Source organism: Somniosus microcephalus, chromosome 4, assembly GCF_052327205.1.
Source record: "Somniosus microcephalus isolate GS21.2 chromosome 4, FLI_Smic_1.0, whole genome shotgun sequence".
NCBI classification, from domain to species: domain Eukaryota; kingdom Metazoa; phylum Chordata; class Chondrichthyes; order Squaliformes; family Somniosidae; genus Somniosus; species Somniosus microcephalus.
Genome location: NC_140990.1, coordinates 133,263,211 through 133,280,816, shown reverse-complemented (window position 1 = coordinate 133,280,816; position 17,606 = coordinate 133,263,211). Strand labels below are relative to the sequence as shown.

Here is a 17,606-nt window from a genome sequence, read left to right as displayed (position 1 = left end):
TTGAACTCTAGGGGAATCAAGGGATATGGAGATCGGGCGGGAAAGTGGAGTTGAGGTGGATGATCAGCCATGATCTTATTGAATGGCGGAGCAGGCTCGAGGGGCCGTGTGACCTACTCCTGCTCCTAATTCTTATGATCTTTTCTTATGTTTTTAATCAGCCCGGCAACTTTCCTGTCAGTGAAGAGAGACGAGAAAGACCAAAGTGCCGTTTGCCCCTCTCAGTGTGGCCCTGAAGGACTGTGTCCAGGCTGTAGTTCTGTTCCCAGATTGTCCTTTCTGAGCTCCAGCCAGGTGATGCTAAACACTCAGGTGGGAACGTCAAAAATCCACAACAATGTGCTTAAAGCAAACCTGATTTATTTGACATATATCCAGAAATTTAAACTCCAGCCCAGTTACAGGGGTATTAACATCAGTAGAAACAAACTCTAGCTGTCAGTGTGAACATGATTCAGTCCAGGATGTGATTAACAGCAGAAATAACAGCAGAATCCAACCCCTGCAGTCACTTGTGAACTCGCTGGTGTCTCAGCAGGGTGGATGACTGAGTGAATCCCTTCCCACACATGGAGCAGGTGAACGGCCTCTCCCCGGTGTGAACTCGCTGGTGTGTCAGCAGGTGGGATAGTTGAGTGAATCCCTTCCCACACTCAGAGCAGGTGAATGGCCGCTCCCCAGTGTGAACTTGCTGGTGTCTCAGCAGGTTGGATGACCGAGAGAATCCCTTCCCACAGTCAGAGCAGGTGAATGGCCTCTCCCCGGTGTGAATTCGCTGGTGTTTCAGCAGGTCTGATGACTGAGTGAATCCCTTCCCACACTCAGAGCAGGTAAACGGCCTCTCCCCAGTGTGAACTCGCTGGTGTGTCAGCAGGTTGAATGACCGAGAGAATCCCTTCCCACACTGGGAGCAGGTGAACGGTCTCTCCCCAGTGTGAATTCGCTGGTGTTTCAGCAGGTCGGATGACTGAGTGAATCCCTTCCCACACTCAGAGCAGGTGAACGGCTTCTCCCCAGTGTGAACTCGCTGGTGTGTCAGCAGGTTGAATGACCGAGTGAATCCCTTCCCACACTCAGAGCAGGTGAACGGTCTCTCCCCAGTGTGAATTAGCTGGTGTGTCAGCAGGTCAGATGACTCAGTGAATCCCTTCCCACAGTCAGAGCAGGTGAACGGCCTCTCCCCGCTGTGAACTCGCTGGTGTCTCAGCAGGTTGGATGACTGACTGAATCCCTTCCCACACTCAGAGCAGGTGAACGGCTTCTCCCCGGTGTGAACTCGCTGGTGGTTCAGCAGGCTGGATGACTCAGTGAATCCCTTCCCACACTCAGAGCAAGTGAACGGCCTCTCCCTGGTGTGAGTGCGCTGGTGTACAGTGAGGTGAGATGATTGCCTGAACCCAGTCCCGCAGTGAGAGCACCTGAACGGTCTCTCATCAGTGTGAAAACGCTGATGACACATCAGTTCCCCGGAACTTTTATAACACTTTCCACAGACCGGGCATTTAAAAGGTCTCTCCCCGGTGTGAACTCGCTGGTGCTGCAGCAGGTCGAATGACCGAGTGAATCCCTTACCACACTCGGAGCAGGTGAATGGCCTCTCCCCAGTGTGAACACGCTGGTGTGTCAGCAAGTTGGATGAATTACTGAATCCCTTCCCACACTGAGTGCAGGTGAACGGCCTCTCCCCGGTGTGACTGCGCTGGTGTCTCAACAGGCCAGAGGATTGGATGAAGCCTCGTCCACACACAGAACACGTGTACGGTTTCTCCCTGCTCTGAACGGTGCTTTCTGCTTCCATGTTCAAAGGTCCTGATGAATTGAGCGACTCTGTCAGATCTTGAAGTGATGTTTGGTTTGAGTTTCCCATCTGCAAATCCTCCCCTTCTAACACCCTGTAAAATTAATTTGAAACAGGAAAAAGGGAGGGTGAGAGAGAACCCACAAAAACATAAAGGCAGGTTGTGAAATTGAGCTGAATGAATCTGGGAATTTGTGGGGCCAGCACTAGAAAAAAGTGACAATGAAAGCTGCCAGATTGTCGTAAAAACCCAACTGGTTCACTAATGTCCTTCAGGGAAGGGATCCCGCCACCCGGTCTGTGCCTACACAAGACTCTGGCCTCTATGGGAGGAGAGAGGGTGAGGTGGGAGGGGGAGGGGGAGGGGTGAAGGACAGCTACTTTATACATCTGCAACTCGACTAGAACTTTGACAGCACCTCCCAAACACGCGACCTCCACCACCTAGAAGGACAAGGGCAGCAGGTGCAATGGGAACACCATCACCTCCCAGTTCCCCTCCATGTCACACACTATCCTGACCTGGGCATATATCGTTGTTCCTACATCGTCGCTGGGTGAAAATCCTGGAACTCCTCACCGAACAGCATTCTGAGAGTACCTTCACCACACGGACTGCAGAGGTTCAGGAAGAAGGCCCAGCATCACATTCTCAATGGAAAACTGGGGACTGGCAATATATGCTGGCCTTGCTAGCGACACCCACAGCGAATGAATTTTAAAAATCTGTATATATAAAATGGTTTGAAAGCCTCTACAGAAACGCTTGTTCCTAAAACGCTAATATTTTACACTGTATGGACACTGTCTGTTCAGCAACTTATTCTCCCCGAGAATCCACCTCCCTTCATAGTCTCACATTGGAAATTGTTGGGTCCCACTGGGCTCAGAAGTACTGGGGGTTAAACCCAGCAGCTTCTCCCCCCTCTCCACTCCAGCTCAAACTGATGCAACAAGAAAGCCCTACACAGGAGGCCAGGGACCGAGTTCCACATCCACCGCCCACCCTGATGCTAACCGGCTCTGAATTGCTCCCTCTGCTGCATAAATGCAAGTTGTTGTGTTTATTGTCTGGGGGAGGCGCTGCACCCTGGGGTTAATGGTGCCGGAGTCCTGGCCACACGTCCGCTGGCTCTGACTGGGGGCCTGAGACCCACACTCAGTGTTGCTGAGGGATTCCGACCCTGGGACTGTACATAGGGATTCTAATCCTGGGACTGTACATCGGGATTCTAACCCTGGGACTGTACATGGGGATTCCAACCCTGGGACTGTACATAGGGATTCTAACCCTGGGACTGTACATGGGGATTCTAACCCTGGGACTGTACATGGGGATTCTCGCCCTGTGACTGCACATGGGGATTCCAACCCTGGGACTGTACATGGGATTCCGACCCTGGAACTGTACATGGGGATTCTAACCCTGGGACTGTACATGGGGATTCTCGCCCTGTGACTGCACATGGCGATTCCAACACTTGGACAACTGTACATAGGGATTCCAACCCTGGGACTGTACATGGTGATTCCAACCCTGGGACTGTACATGGGGATTCCAACCCTGGGACAGTACATGGGGATTCCAACCCTGGGACTGTACATGGGGAGTCCAACCCTGGGACTGTACATGGGGATTCCAACACTGGGACTGTACATGGGGATTCCAACCCTGGGACTGTACATGGGGAGTCCAACCCTGGGACTGTACATGGGGATTCTAACCCTGGGACTGTACATGGGGAGTCCAACCCTGGGACTGTACGTGGGGATTCTAACCCTGGGACTGTTCATGGGGGTTCCAACCCTGGGACTGTACATCGGGATTCCAACCCTGGGACTGTACATGGTGATTCCAACCCTGGGACTGTACATGGGGATTCCAACCCAGGGACTGTACATGGCGATTCCAACCCTGGGACTGTACATGGGGATTCCAACACTGGGACTGTACATGGGGATTCCAACCCTGGGACTGTACATGGGGATTCCAACCCAGGGACTGTACATGGCGATTCCAACCCTGGGACTGTACATGGGGATTCCAACACTGGGACTGTACATGGGGATTCCAACCCTGGGACTGTACATGGGGATTCCAACCCTGGGACTGTACATGGGGATTCTAACCCTGGGACTGTTCATGGGGATTCCAACCCTGGGACTGTACATGGGGATTCCAACCCTGGGACTGTACATGGGGATTCCAACCCAGGGACTGTACATGGCGATTCCAAACCTGGGACTGTACATGGGGATTCCAACCCTGGGACTGTACATGGGGATTCCAACCCTGGGACTGTACATGGGGATTCCAACTCTGGGACTGAACATGGGGATTCCAACCCTGGGACTATACATGGGGATTCCAACCCTGGGACTGTACATGGCGATTCCAACCCTGGGACTGTACATGGGGATTCCAACCCTGGGACTGTACATGGCGATTCCAACCCTGGGACTGTACATGGGGATTCCAAACCTGGGACTGTACATGGGGATTCTAACACTAGGTCTGTACATGAGGATTCTAAACTTGGGACTGTACATGGGGATTCCAACCCTGCGACTGTACATGGGGATTCCAACCCTGGGACTGTACATGGGGATACCAAACCTGAGATTGTACATGCGGATTCCAATCCAGAGACTGTACATGGGGATTTCAACCCTGCGACTGTACATGGGGATTCCAACCCTGGGACTGTACATGGGGATTCCAACCCTGGGACTGTACATGGGGATTCCAACCCTGGGACTGTACATGGGGATTCCAACCCTGGGACTGTACATGGGGATTGTAACACTTGGACAACTGTACATGGGGATTCCAACCCTGGGACTGTACATGGGGATTCTCATCCTGGGACTGTACATAGGGATTCCAACCCTGGGACTGTACATCGGGATTCCAACCCTGGGACTGTACATGGGGATTCTAACACTGGGACTGTACATCGGGATTCGAACCGTGGGACTGTACATGGAGATTTCAAACCTGATCCTGTACATGGGGATTCCAGCTCTGGGACTGCACATGGTGATTCCAACACTGACCCTGTACATGGTGATTCCAACCCTGGGACGGTACATGGGGATTCCAACCCTGGGACTGTACATGGGGATTCTAACCCTGGGACTGTACATGGGGATTCCAACACTGGGAGTGTACATGGGCATTCCAATCCTGGGACTGTACATGGTGATTCCAACCCTGGGACGGTACATGGGGATTCCAATCCTGGGACTGTAAATGGGGATTCCAACCCTGGGACTGTACATGGGCATTCCAATCCTGGGACTGTACATGGGGATTCCAACACTGGGACTGTAAATGGGGATTCCAACCCTGGGACTGTACATGGGGATTCCAACCCTGGGACTGTACATGGGGATTCCAACCCTGGGACAGTACATGGGGATTCCAATCCTGGGACTGTACATGGGGATTCCAACACTGGGACTGTAAATGGGGAGTTCCAACCCTGGGACTGTACATGGGGATTCCAATCCTGGGACTGTAAATGGGGAGTCCAATCCTGGGACTGTAAATGGGGATTCCAACACTGGGATTGTAAATGGGGATTCCAACCCTGGGATTGTAAATGGGGATTCCAAACCTGGGATTGTAAATGGGGATTCCAACCCTGGGACTGTACATGGGGATTCCAACACTGGGAGTGTACATGGCGATACCAACCCTGGGACTGTACATGGCGATTCCAACACTGGGAATGTACATGGGGATTCCAATCCTGGGACTGTACATGGGGATTCCCAACACTGGGACTGTAAATGGAGATTCCAACCTTGGGACTGTATATGGGGATTCCAATCCTGGGACTGTAAATGGGGTTCCAATCCTGGGACTGCAAATGGGGATTCCAACACTGGGACTGTAAATGGGGATTCCAACACTTGGGATGTACATGGGGATTCCAATCCTGGGACTGTACATGGGGATTCCAACCCTGGGACTGTAAATGGGGATTCCAATCCTGGGACTGTACATGGGGATTCCAACCCTGGGACTGTACATGGGGATTCTAACCCTGGGACTGTACATGGGGATTGCAACACTGGGACTGTACATGGGGATTCAAACCTTGTGACAGTACATGGGAGTTCCAACCTTGCGACTGTACATGTGGATTCTAACCCTGGGTGTGTACATGGGGATTCCAACCCTGGGACTGTACATCGGGTTTCTAACCCTGGGACTGTACATCGGGATTCCAACACTGGGACTGTACATGGGGATTCTAACCCTGGGTCTGTACATGAGGATTCCAACCCTGGGACTGTACATGGGGATTCCAACCCTGGGAGTGTAAATGGGGATTCCAACCCTGGGACTGTACATGGGGATTCTAACCCTGGGTCTGTACATGGGGATTCCAACCTTGGGACTGTACATGGGGATTCCAACCCTGGGACTGTACATGGGGATTCCAACCTTGGGACTGTACATGGGGATTCCAACCCTGGGACTGTAAATGGGGTTTCCAACCCTGGGACTGTACATGGGGATTCCAACACTAGGACTGTACATGGGGATTCTAACCCTGGGACAGTACATGGGGATTCCAACCCTGGGACTGTACATGAGGATTCCAACCCTGGGACTGTAAATGGGGATTCCAACCCTGGGACTGTAAATGGGTATTCCAACCCGGAGACTGTACATGGGGATTCTAACCCTGGGACTGTACATGGGGATTCCAACCCGGAGACTGTACATGGGGATTCTAACCCTGGGACTGTACATGGGGATTCCAACCCTGGGACTGTAAATGGGGATTCCAACCCTGGGACTGTACATGGGGATTCCAACACTCAGACTGTACATGGGGATTCTAACCCTGGGACTGTACATGGGGATTCCAACCTTGGGACTGTACATGGGGATTCCAACCCTGGCAGTGTAAATGGGGATTCTAACCCTGGGTCTGTACATGGGGATTCCAACCCAGGGACTGTAAATGGGGATTCCAACCCTGGGACTGTAAATGGGGATTCCAACCCTGGAACTGTACATGGGGATTCCAACCCTGGGACTGTACATGGGGATTCCAACCCGGAGACTGTACATGGGGATTCCAACCCTGGGACTGTACATGGGGATTCCAACCCTGGGACTGTACATGGGGATGCCAACCCTGGGACTGTACATGGCGATTCTAACCCTGGGTGTGTACATGGGGATTGTAACCCTGGGACTGTACATGGGGATTCTAACGCTGGGACATTACATGGGGATTCCAACCCTGGGACTGTACATGGGGATTCCAACCCTGGGACTGTACATGGGGATTCCAACCCTGGTACTGTACATGGGGATTCCAACCCTGGGACTGTACGTGCGGATTCCAACCCTGGGACTGTACATGGGGATTCCAACCCTGGGACTGCACATGGTGATTCCAACACTGACCCTGTACATGGGGATTCCACCTCTGGGACTGCAAATGGTGATTCCAACACTGACCCTGTACATAGTGATTCCAACTCTGGGACTGTACATGGGGATTCCAACCCTGGGACTGTACATGGGGATTCTAACCATGGGACTGTACATAGGGGTTCCAACCGTGGGACTGTACATGGGGATTTTCGCCCTGTGACTGTACATTGCGATTGTAACAATTGGACAACTGTACATGGGGATTCCAACCCTGGGACTGTACATGGGGATTCCAACACTGTGAGTGTACATGGGGATTCCAATCCTGGGACTGTACATGGGGATTCCATCACTGGGAATGTAAATGGGGATTCCAACCCTGGGACTGCACATGGGGATTCCAATCCTGGGACAGTAAATGGGGATTCCAACCCTGGGACTGTACATGGGGATTCCAACACTGGGAGTGTACATGGCGATTCCAACCCTGGGACTGTACATGGGGGTTGCAACACTGGGACTGTACATGGGGATTCAAACCTTGCGACAGTACATGGGGGTTCCAACCCTGGGACTGTACATGGGGATTCTAGCCCTGAGACTATACATGGAGATACCAACCCTGGGACTGTACATGGGGATTCCATCTCTGATCCTGTAAATGAGGGTTCCAACCCTGGGACTGTACATGGGGATTCTAACCCTGGGTGTGTATATGGGGATTCCAACACTGGGACTGTACATGGGGATTCTAACCTTGGGACTGTACATGGGGATTCTAACCCTGGTACTGTACATGGGGATTCCAACCCTGGGACTGTACATGGGGCTTCCAACCCTGGGACTGTACATGGGGATTCTAGCCCTGGGTCTGTACATGAGGATTCCAACCCTGGGACTGTACATGGGGATTCCAACCCTGGGACTGTACATGGGGATTCCAACACGGAGACTGCACATGGGGATTCCAACCCTGGGACTGTACATGGGGATTCTAATCTTGGGACTGTACATGGGGATTCCAACCCTGGGACTGTACATGGGGATTCTAATCTTGGGATTGTATATGGGGATGCCAACCCTGGGATTGTACATGGGGATGCCAACCCTGGGATTGTACATGGCGATTCTAACCCTGGGTGTGTACATGGGGATTGCAACCCTGGGACTGTACATGAGGATTCTAATCCTGGGACTGTACGTGGGGATTCCAACCCTGGGACTGTACATGGCGATTCCAACCCTGGGACTGTACATGGGAATTCGAACCCTGGGACTGTACATGGGGATTCCAACCCTGGGACTGTACATGGGGATTCCAACCCTGGGACTGTACATGGGGATTCCAAACCTGGGACTGTACATGGGGATTCTAACACTGGGACGATACATAGAGATTCTAATACGATAGCAAAATACTGCGGATGCTGGAAATCCGAAATAACAACAGAAAATGCTGGAAAAACTCAGCAGGGCAGGAAACATCCATGGAGAGAGAAATAGTGTCAACGTTGCGAGTCAAACTCTTTGTCAAGGGGATTATCCTGGAGATTCTAACCCTGGGACTGTACATGGGCATTCCAACCCTGGGACTGTGCATGGGAATTCCAACCATCCGACTGTATATGGGGAATCGAACCCTGGGACTGTACATGGAGATTTCAACACTGACCCTGCACATGGGGATTCCAACTCTGGGACTGTACATGGGGTTTCCAACCCTGATCCTGTACATGGGGTTTCCAACCCTGATCCTGTACATGGGGATTCCAACCCTGATCCTGTAAATGGGGATTCCAACCCTGGGACTGTACATGGGGATTCTAGCCCTGACACTGTACATGGGGATTCTACCCCTGGGACTGTACATGGGGATTCCAACCCTGGGCCTGTATATGGAGATTCCAAACCTGATCCTGTAAATGGGGATTCCAGCCCTGAGACTACATGGGGATTCCAACACTGGGACTGTACATGGGGATTCTAATCTTCGGACAGTACATGGGGGATCCAACTCAGGGACTGTACATGGGGATTCCAACTCTGGGACTGTACATAGGGATTTCAACCCTGGGACTGTACATGGGGATTCCAACCCTGGGACTGTACGTGGGGATTCCAACCCTGGACTGTACATGGGGATTCCAACCCTGGGACTGTACATGTGGATTCTAACCCTGGGTCTCTACATGAGGATTCCAACCCTGGGACTGTACATGGGGATTCCAACCTTGGGACTGTACATGGGGATTCCAAACCTGGGACTGTACATGGGGATTCCAACCCTGGGACTGTACATGGGGATTCCAACACTGGGACTGTACATGGGGATTCTAGCACTGTGACTGTACGTGGGGGTTCTACCCTTGGGACTGTACATGGTGATTCTAGCCCTGGGACTGTACATGGGGATTCCAACCCTGGGACAGTACATGGGGATTCCAACCCTGGGACAGTACATGGGGATTCTAACCCTGATCCTGTACATGGGCATTCCAACCCTGGGACTGTGCATGGGAATTCCAACCATCCGACTGTATATGGGGAATCGAACCCTGGGACTGTACATGGAGATTTCAACACTGACCCTGCACATGGGGATTCCAACTCTGGGACTGTACATGGGGTTTCCAACCCTGATCCTGTACATGGGGTTTCCAACCCTGATCCTGTACATGGGGATTCCAACCCTGATCCTGTAAATGGGGATTCCAACCCTGGGACTGTACATGGGGATTCTAGCCCTGACACTGTACATGGGGATTCTACCCCTGGGACTGTACATGGGGATTCCAACCCTGGGCCTGTATATGGAGATTCCAAACCTGATCCTGTAAATGGGGATTCCAGCCCTGAGACTACATGGGGATTCCAACACTGGGACTGTACATGGGGATTCTAATCTTCGGACAGTACATGGGGGATCCAACTCAGGGACTGTACATGGGGATTCCAACTCTGTGACTGTACATAGGGATTTCAACCCTGGGACTGTACATGGGGATTCCAACCCTGGGACTGTACGTGGGGATTCCAACCCTGGACTGTACATGGGGATTCCAACCCTGGGACTGTACATGTGGATTCTAACCCTGGGTCTCTACATGAGGATTCCAACCCTGGGACTGTACATGGGGATTCCAACCTTGGGACTGTACATGGGGATTCCAAACCTGGGACTGTACATGGGGATTCCAGCCCTGGGACTGTACATGGGGATTCCAACACTGGGACTGTACATGGGGATTCTAGCACTGTGACTGTACGTGGGGGTTCTACCCTTGGGACTGTACATGGTGATTCTAGCCCTGGGACTGTACATGGGGATTCCAACCCTGGGACAGTACATGGGGATTCCAACCCTGGGACAGTACATGGGGATTCTAACCCTGATCCTGTACATGGGCATTCCAACCCTGGGACTGTGCATGGGAATTCCAACCATCCGACTGTATATGGGGAATCGAACCCTGGGACTGTACATGGAGATTTCAACACTGACCCTGCACATGGGGATTCCAACTCTGGGACTGTACATGGGGTTTCCAACCCTGATCCTGTACATGGGGTTTCCAACCCTGATCCTGTACATGGGGATTCCAACCCTGATCCTGTAAATGGGGATTCCAACCCTGGGACTGTACATGGGGATTCTAGCCCTGACACTGTACATGGGGATTCTACCCCTGGGACTGTACATGGGGATTCCAACCCTGGGCCTGTAAATGGGGATTCCAGCCCTGAGACTACATGGGGATTCCAACACTGGGACTGTACATGGGGATTCTAATCTTCGGACAGTACATGGGGGATCCAACTCTGGGACTGTACATGGGGATTCCAACTCTGGGACTGTACATAGGGATTTCAACCCTGGGACTGTACATGGGGATTCCAACCCTGGGACTGTACATGGGGATTCCAACCCTGGACTGTACATGGGGATTCCAACCCTGGGACTGTACATGTGGATTCTAACCCTGGGACTCTACATGAGGATTCCAACCCTGGGACTGTACATGGGGATTCCAACCCTGGGACTGTACATGGGGATTCCAACCCTGGGACTGTACATGGGGATACTAACCTTGGGTCTGTACATGGGGATTCCAACCTTGGGACTGTACATGGGGATTCCAAACCTGGGACTGTACATGGGGATTCCAACCCTGGGACTGTACATGGGGATTCCAACACTGGGACTGTACATGGGGATTCTAGCACTGTGACTGTACGTGGGGGTTCTACCCTTGGGACTGTACATGGTGATTCTAGCCCTGGGACTGTACATAGGGATTCCAACCCTGGGACAGTACATGGGGATTCCAACCCTGGGACAGTACATGGGGATTCTAACCCTGATCCTGTACATGGGGATTCCAACCCTGGGACTGTACATGGGGATTCCAACCCTGAGACTGTACATGGGGATTCCAACCCTGGGACTGTACATGGGGATTGCAACACTGGGACTGTACATGGGGATTGCAACACTGGGACTGTAAATGGGGATTGCAACACTGGGTCTGTACATGGGGAGTGCAACACTGGGACTGTACATGGGGGTTCCAACACTGCGACTGTACATGTGGATTCTAACCCTGGGTGTGTACATGGGGATTCCAAACCTGGGACTGTACATCGGGATTCTAACCCTGGGTGTGTTCATGGAGATACCAACCCTGGGACTGTACATGGGGATTCCAACCCTGATCCTGTAAATGGGGATTCCAACCCTGGGACTGTAAATGGGGATTCCAACACTGGGACTGTACATGGGGATTCTAGCCCTGGGACTGTACGTGGGGGTTCTACCCTTGGGACTGTACATGGTGATTCTAGCCCTGGGACTGTACATGGGGATTCCAACCCTGGGACTGTACATGGGGATTCCAACCCTGGGACTGTACATGGGGATTCCAACCCTGGGACTGTACATGGGGATTCCAACCCTGGGACAGTACATGGAGATTCCAACCCTGGGACAGTACATGGGGATTCTAACCCTGATCCTGTACATGGGGATTCCAACCTTGGGACTGTACATGGGGATTCCAAACCTGGGACTGTACATGGGGATTCCAACCCTGGGACTGTACATGGGGATTCCAACACTGGGACTGTACATGGGGATTCTAGCACTGTGACTGTACGTGGGGGTTCTACCCTTGGGACTGTACATGGTGATTCTAGCCCTGGGACTGTACATGGGGATTCCAACCCTGGGACAGTACATGGGGATTCCAACCCTGGGACAGTACATGGGGATTCTAACCCTGATCCTGTACATGGGCATTCCAACCCTGGGACTGTGCATGGGAATTCCAACCATCCGACTGTATATGGGGAATCGAACCCTGGGACTGTACATGGAGATTTCAACACTGACCCTGCACATGGGGATTCCAACTCTGGGACTGTACATGGGGTTTCCAACCCTGATCCTGTACATGGGGTTTCCAACCCTGATCCTGTACATGGGGATTCCAACCCTGATCCTGTAAATGGGGATTCCAACCCTGGGACTGTACATGGGGATTCTAGCCCTGACACTGTACATGGGGATTCTACCCCTGGGACTGTACATGGGGATTCCAACCCTGGGCCTGTAAATGGGGATTCCAGCCCTGAGACTACATGGGGATTCCAACACTGGGACTGTACATGGGGATTCTAATCTTCGGACAGTACATGGGGGATCCAACTCTGGGACTGTACATGGGGATTCCAACTCTGGGACTGTACATAGGGATTTCAACCCTGGGACTGTACATGGGGATTCCAACCCTGGGACTGTACATGGGGATTCCAACCCTGGACTGTACATGGGGATTCCAACCCTGGGACTGTACATGTGGATTCTAACCCTGGGACTCTACATGAGGATTCCAACCCTGGGACTGTACATGGGGATTCCAACCCTGGGACTGTACATGGGGATTCCAACCCTGGGACTGTACATGGGGATACTAACCTTGGGTCTGTACATGGGGATTCCAACCTTGGGACTGTACATGGGGATTCCAAACCTGGGACTGTACATGGGGATTCCAACCCTGGGACTGTACATGGGGATTCCAACACTGGGACTGTACATGGGGATTCTAGCACTGTGACTGTACGTGGGGGTTCTACCCTTGGGACTGTACATGGTGATTCTAGCCCTGGGACTGTACATAGGGATTCCAACCCTGGGACAGTACATGGGGATTCCAACCCTGGGACAGTACATGGGGATTCTAACCCTGATCCTGTACATGGGGATTCCAACCCTGGGACTGTACATGGGGATTCCAACCCTGAGACTGTACATGGGGATTCCAACCCTGGGACTGTACATGGGGATTGCAACACTGGGACTGTACATGGGGATTGCAACACTGGGACTGTAAATGGGGATTGCAACACTGGGTCTGTACATGGGGAGTGCAACACTGGGACTGTACATGGGGGTTCCAACACTGCGACTGTACATGTGGATTCTAACCCTGGGTGTGTACATGGGGATTCCAAACCTGGGACTGTACATCGGGATTCTAACCCTGGGTGTGTTCATGGAGATACCAACCCTGGGACTGTACATGGGGATTCCAACCCTGATCCTGTAAATGGGGATTCCAACCCTGGGACTGTAAATGGGGATTCCAACACTGGGACTGTACATGGGGATTCTAGCCCTGGGACTGTACGTGGGGGTTCTACCCTTGGGACTGTACATGGTGATTCTAGCCCTGGGACTGTACATGGGGATTCCAACCCTGGGACTGTACATGGGGATTCCAACCCTGGGACTGTACATGGGGATTCCAACCCTGGGACTGTACATGGGGATTCCAACCCTGGGACAGTACATGGAGATTCCAACCCTGGGACAGTACATGGGGATTCTAACCCTGATCCTGTACATGGGGATTCCAACCCTGGGACTGTACATGGGGATTCCAACCCTGAGACTGTACATGGGGATTCCAGCCCTGGGACTGTACATGGGGATTGCAACACTGGGACTGTACATGGGGATTGCAACACTGGGACTGTACATGGGGATTGCAACACTGGGTCTGTACATGGGGATTGCAGCACTGGGACTGTACATGGGGGTTCCAACCCTGCGACTGTACATGTGGATTCCAACCCTGGGACAGTACATGGGGATTCGAACCCTGATCCTGTCCATGGGCATTCCAACCCTGGGACTGTGCATGGGAATTCCAACCATCCGACTGTATATGGGGAATCGAACCCTGGGACTGTACATGGAGATTTCAACACTGACCCTGCACATGGGGATTCCAACTCTGGGACTGTACATGGGGTTTCCAACCCTGATCCTGTACATGGGGTTTCCAACCCTGATCCTGTACATGGGGATTCCAACCCTGATCCTGTAAATGGGGATTCCAACCCTGGGACTGTACATGGGGATTCTAGCCCTGACACTGTACATGGGGATTCTACCCCTGGGACTGTACATGGGGATTCCAACCCTGGGCCTGTAAATGGGGATTCCAGCCCTGAGACTACATGGGGATTCCAACACTGGGACTGTACATGGGGATTCTAATCTTCGGACAGTACATGGGGGATCCAACTCTGGGACTGTACATGGGGATTCCAACTCTGGGACTGTACATAGGGATTTCAACCCTGGGACTGTACATGGGGATTCCAACCCTGGGACTGTACATGGGGATTCCAACCCTGGACTGTACATGGGGATTCCAACCCTGGGACTGTACATGTGGATTCTAACCCTGGGACTCTACATGAGGATTCCAACCCTGGGACTGTACATGGGGATTCCAACCCTGGGACTGTACATGGGGATTCCAACCCTGGGACTGTACATGGGGATACTAACCTTGGGTCTGTACATGGGGATTCCAACCTTGGGACTGTACATGGGGATTCCAAACCTGGGACTGTACATGGGGATTCCAACCCTGGGACTGTACATGGGGATTCCAACACTGGGACTGTACATGGGGATTCTAGCACTGTGACTGTACGTGGGGGTTCTACCCTTGGGACTGTACATGGTGATTCTAGCCCTGGGACTGTACATAGGGATTCCAACCCTGGGACAGTACATGGGGATTCCAACCCTGGGACAGTACATGGGGATTCTAACCCTGATCCTGTACATGGGGATTCCAACCCTGGGACTGTACATGGGGATTCCAACCCTGAGACTGTACATGGGGATTCCAACCCTGGGACTGTACATGGGGATTGCAACACTGGGACTGTACATGGGGATTGCAACACTGGGACTGTAAATGGGGATTGCAACACTGGGTCTGTACATGGGGAGTGCAACACTGGGACTGTACATGGGGGTTCCAACACTGCGACTGTACATGTGGATTCTAACCCTGGGTGTGTACATGGGGATTCCAAACCTGGGACTGTACATCGGGATTCTAACCCTGGGTGTGTTCATGGAGATACCAACCCTGGGACTGTACATGGGGATTCCAACCCTGATCCTGTAAATGGGGATTCCAACCCTGGGACTGTAAATGGGGATTCCAACACTGGGACTGTACATGGGGATTCTAGCCCTGGGACTGTACGTGGGGGTTCTACCCTTGGGACTGTACATGGTGATTCTAGCCCTGGGACTGTACATGGGGATTCCAACCCTGGGACTGTACATGGGGATTCCAACCCTGGGACTGTACATGGGGATTCCAACCCTGGGACTGTACATGGGGATTCCAACCCTGGGACAGTACATGGAGATTCCAACCCTGGGACAGTACATGGGGATTCTAACCCTGATCCTGTACATGGGGATTCCAACCCTGGGACTGTACATGGGGATTCCAACCCTGAGGCTGTACATGGGGATTCCAACCCTGGGACTGTACATGGGGATTGCAACACTGGGACTGTACATGGGGATTGCAACACTGGGACTGTACATGGGGATTGCAACACTGGGTCTGTACATGGGGATTGCAGCACTGGGACTGTACATGGGGGTTCCAACCCTGCGACTGTACATGTGGATTCTAACCCTGGGTGTGTACATGGGGATTCCAACCCTGGGACTGTACATCGGGATTCTAACCCTGAGACTGTACATGGGGATTCTAACCTTGGGACTGTACATGAGGGTTCCAACCCTGCGACTGCACATGGGGATTCTAACCCTGGGTGTGTACATGGGGATTCCAACCCTGGGACTGTACATGGGGATTCTTGCCCTGAGACTGTGCATGGCGATTGCAACCCTGGGACTGTTCATGGGGATTCCAATCCTGGGACTGTACATGGGGATTCTATCCCTGGGACTGTACATGGCGATTCCAACCCTGGGACTGTACATGGGGATTCTAATATGTAGCAAAATACTGCAGATGCTGGAAATCCAAAATAACAACAGAAAATGCTGGAAAAACTCAGCAGGTCAGGCAACATCCGTGGAGAGAGAAATAGAGTCAACGTATCGAGTCAAACTCTTTGTCAAGGGGATTATCATGGGGATTCAAACCCTGGGACTGTAGAAGGGGAGCCCAGCTCTGGGGCTCTTCTGTTACAATTGTGTGGGATGTTAACCATATGCTCTGCTTTTACCAGCGCGTTCAGGGGAGATGGTGAGAAATCCGAAGTGTGGAGATTCTGAATCAAATAACTGAGTCAATGATTGATTTCCCTGGGCACTAGGACCCGGTTGGGAACAAACACTGAAGCCCCGCCCACTCTTTGTTGCTCACCAAGATGGGCGCGCATGCGCTTTGCTACTCACTGAATGAAGATGGCGGCCGTTATCCTGGGCCTGTGACCGGGAGAAGCCCCGAAGCTGGAAATGCGAGATCTTCAGGTTATTATTTGGGGTTTGCGGCCTACACCAATTGTTTATGATGCCTGCCCGCCCACCCGCCGGTGCATTACTGCGCTCTATGCGCCTGCTTCTTAGCGATAATCAGGAGCTGGTCTGTTTGCTCACTGTTCAAACATTTCACGCACCGCGCATGCTCCAAAGCTAGGCCGGTCCCGCGCCTGCGCACTGAGCTCCTGTAGTCTGGGTGCGGCACATTCTCCCCCGCGGGGCATGCTGGGTGAAAGCTCAGCCATTGAAAGGCTACATTAGTGAATAGAACAGGAATTACTGGGCTTGCATTGAGCACTGAACCATGTTCATTCTGGCAGTTAGAGTGTGTTTCTGCTGATCTTATTAACCCCTATAACTGGGATGGAGATTAATATTCTGTATTAAAAATGAATAAATTAGCTTTGTTTCAAACATACAGTGTGTCGAATATTTGATTTCTCCATGATAAGAGCAGATTAGAGTCATAGATTCATACAGCACAGAAGGAGGCCATTCGGTCCATCGAGTCCGTGCTGACTCTCTGTAGAGCAATCCAGTCAGTCCCATTCCCCCGCTCTACCCCT

General features: G+C 52.2%; 1 pseudogene across 1 annotated transcript in view; it reads right to left on the bottom strand.

Annotated features, from left to right (window-relative positions):
- Window positions 1-17,305, bottom strand: part of LOC147119790 (uncharacterized) — a 228,895-nt pseudogene extending 211,590 nt beyond the window's left edge. The window contains exons 1-2 of the transcript XR_015078080.1: window positions 16,957-17,305; window positions 549-1,892 (exon numbers count right to left, since the gene is read on the bottom strand). The product of XR_015078080.1 is annotated as an uncharacterized LOC147119790 (transcript). The remainder of the gene's footprint in view (window positions 1-548; window positions 1,893-16,956) is intronic.
- Window positions 17,306-17,606: the final 301 nt, after the last annotated feature.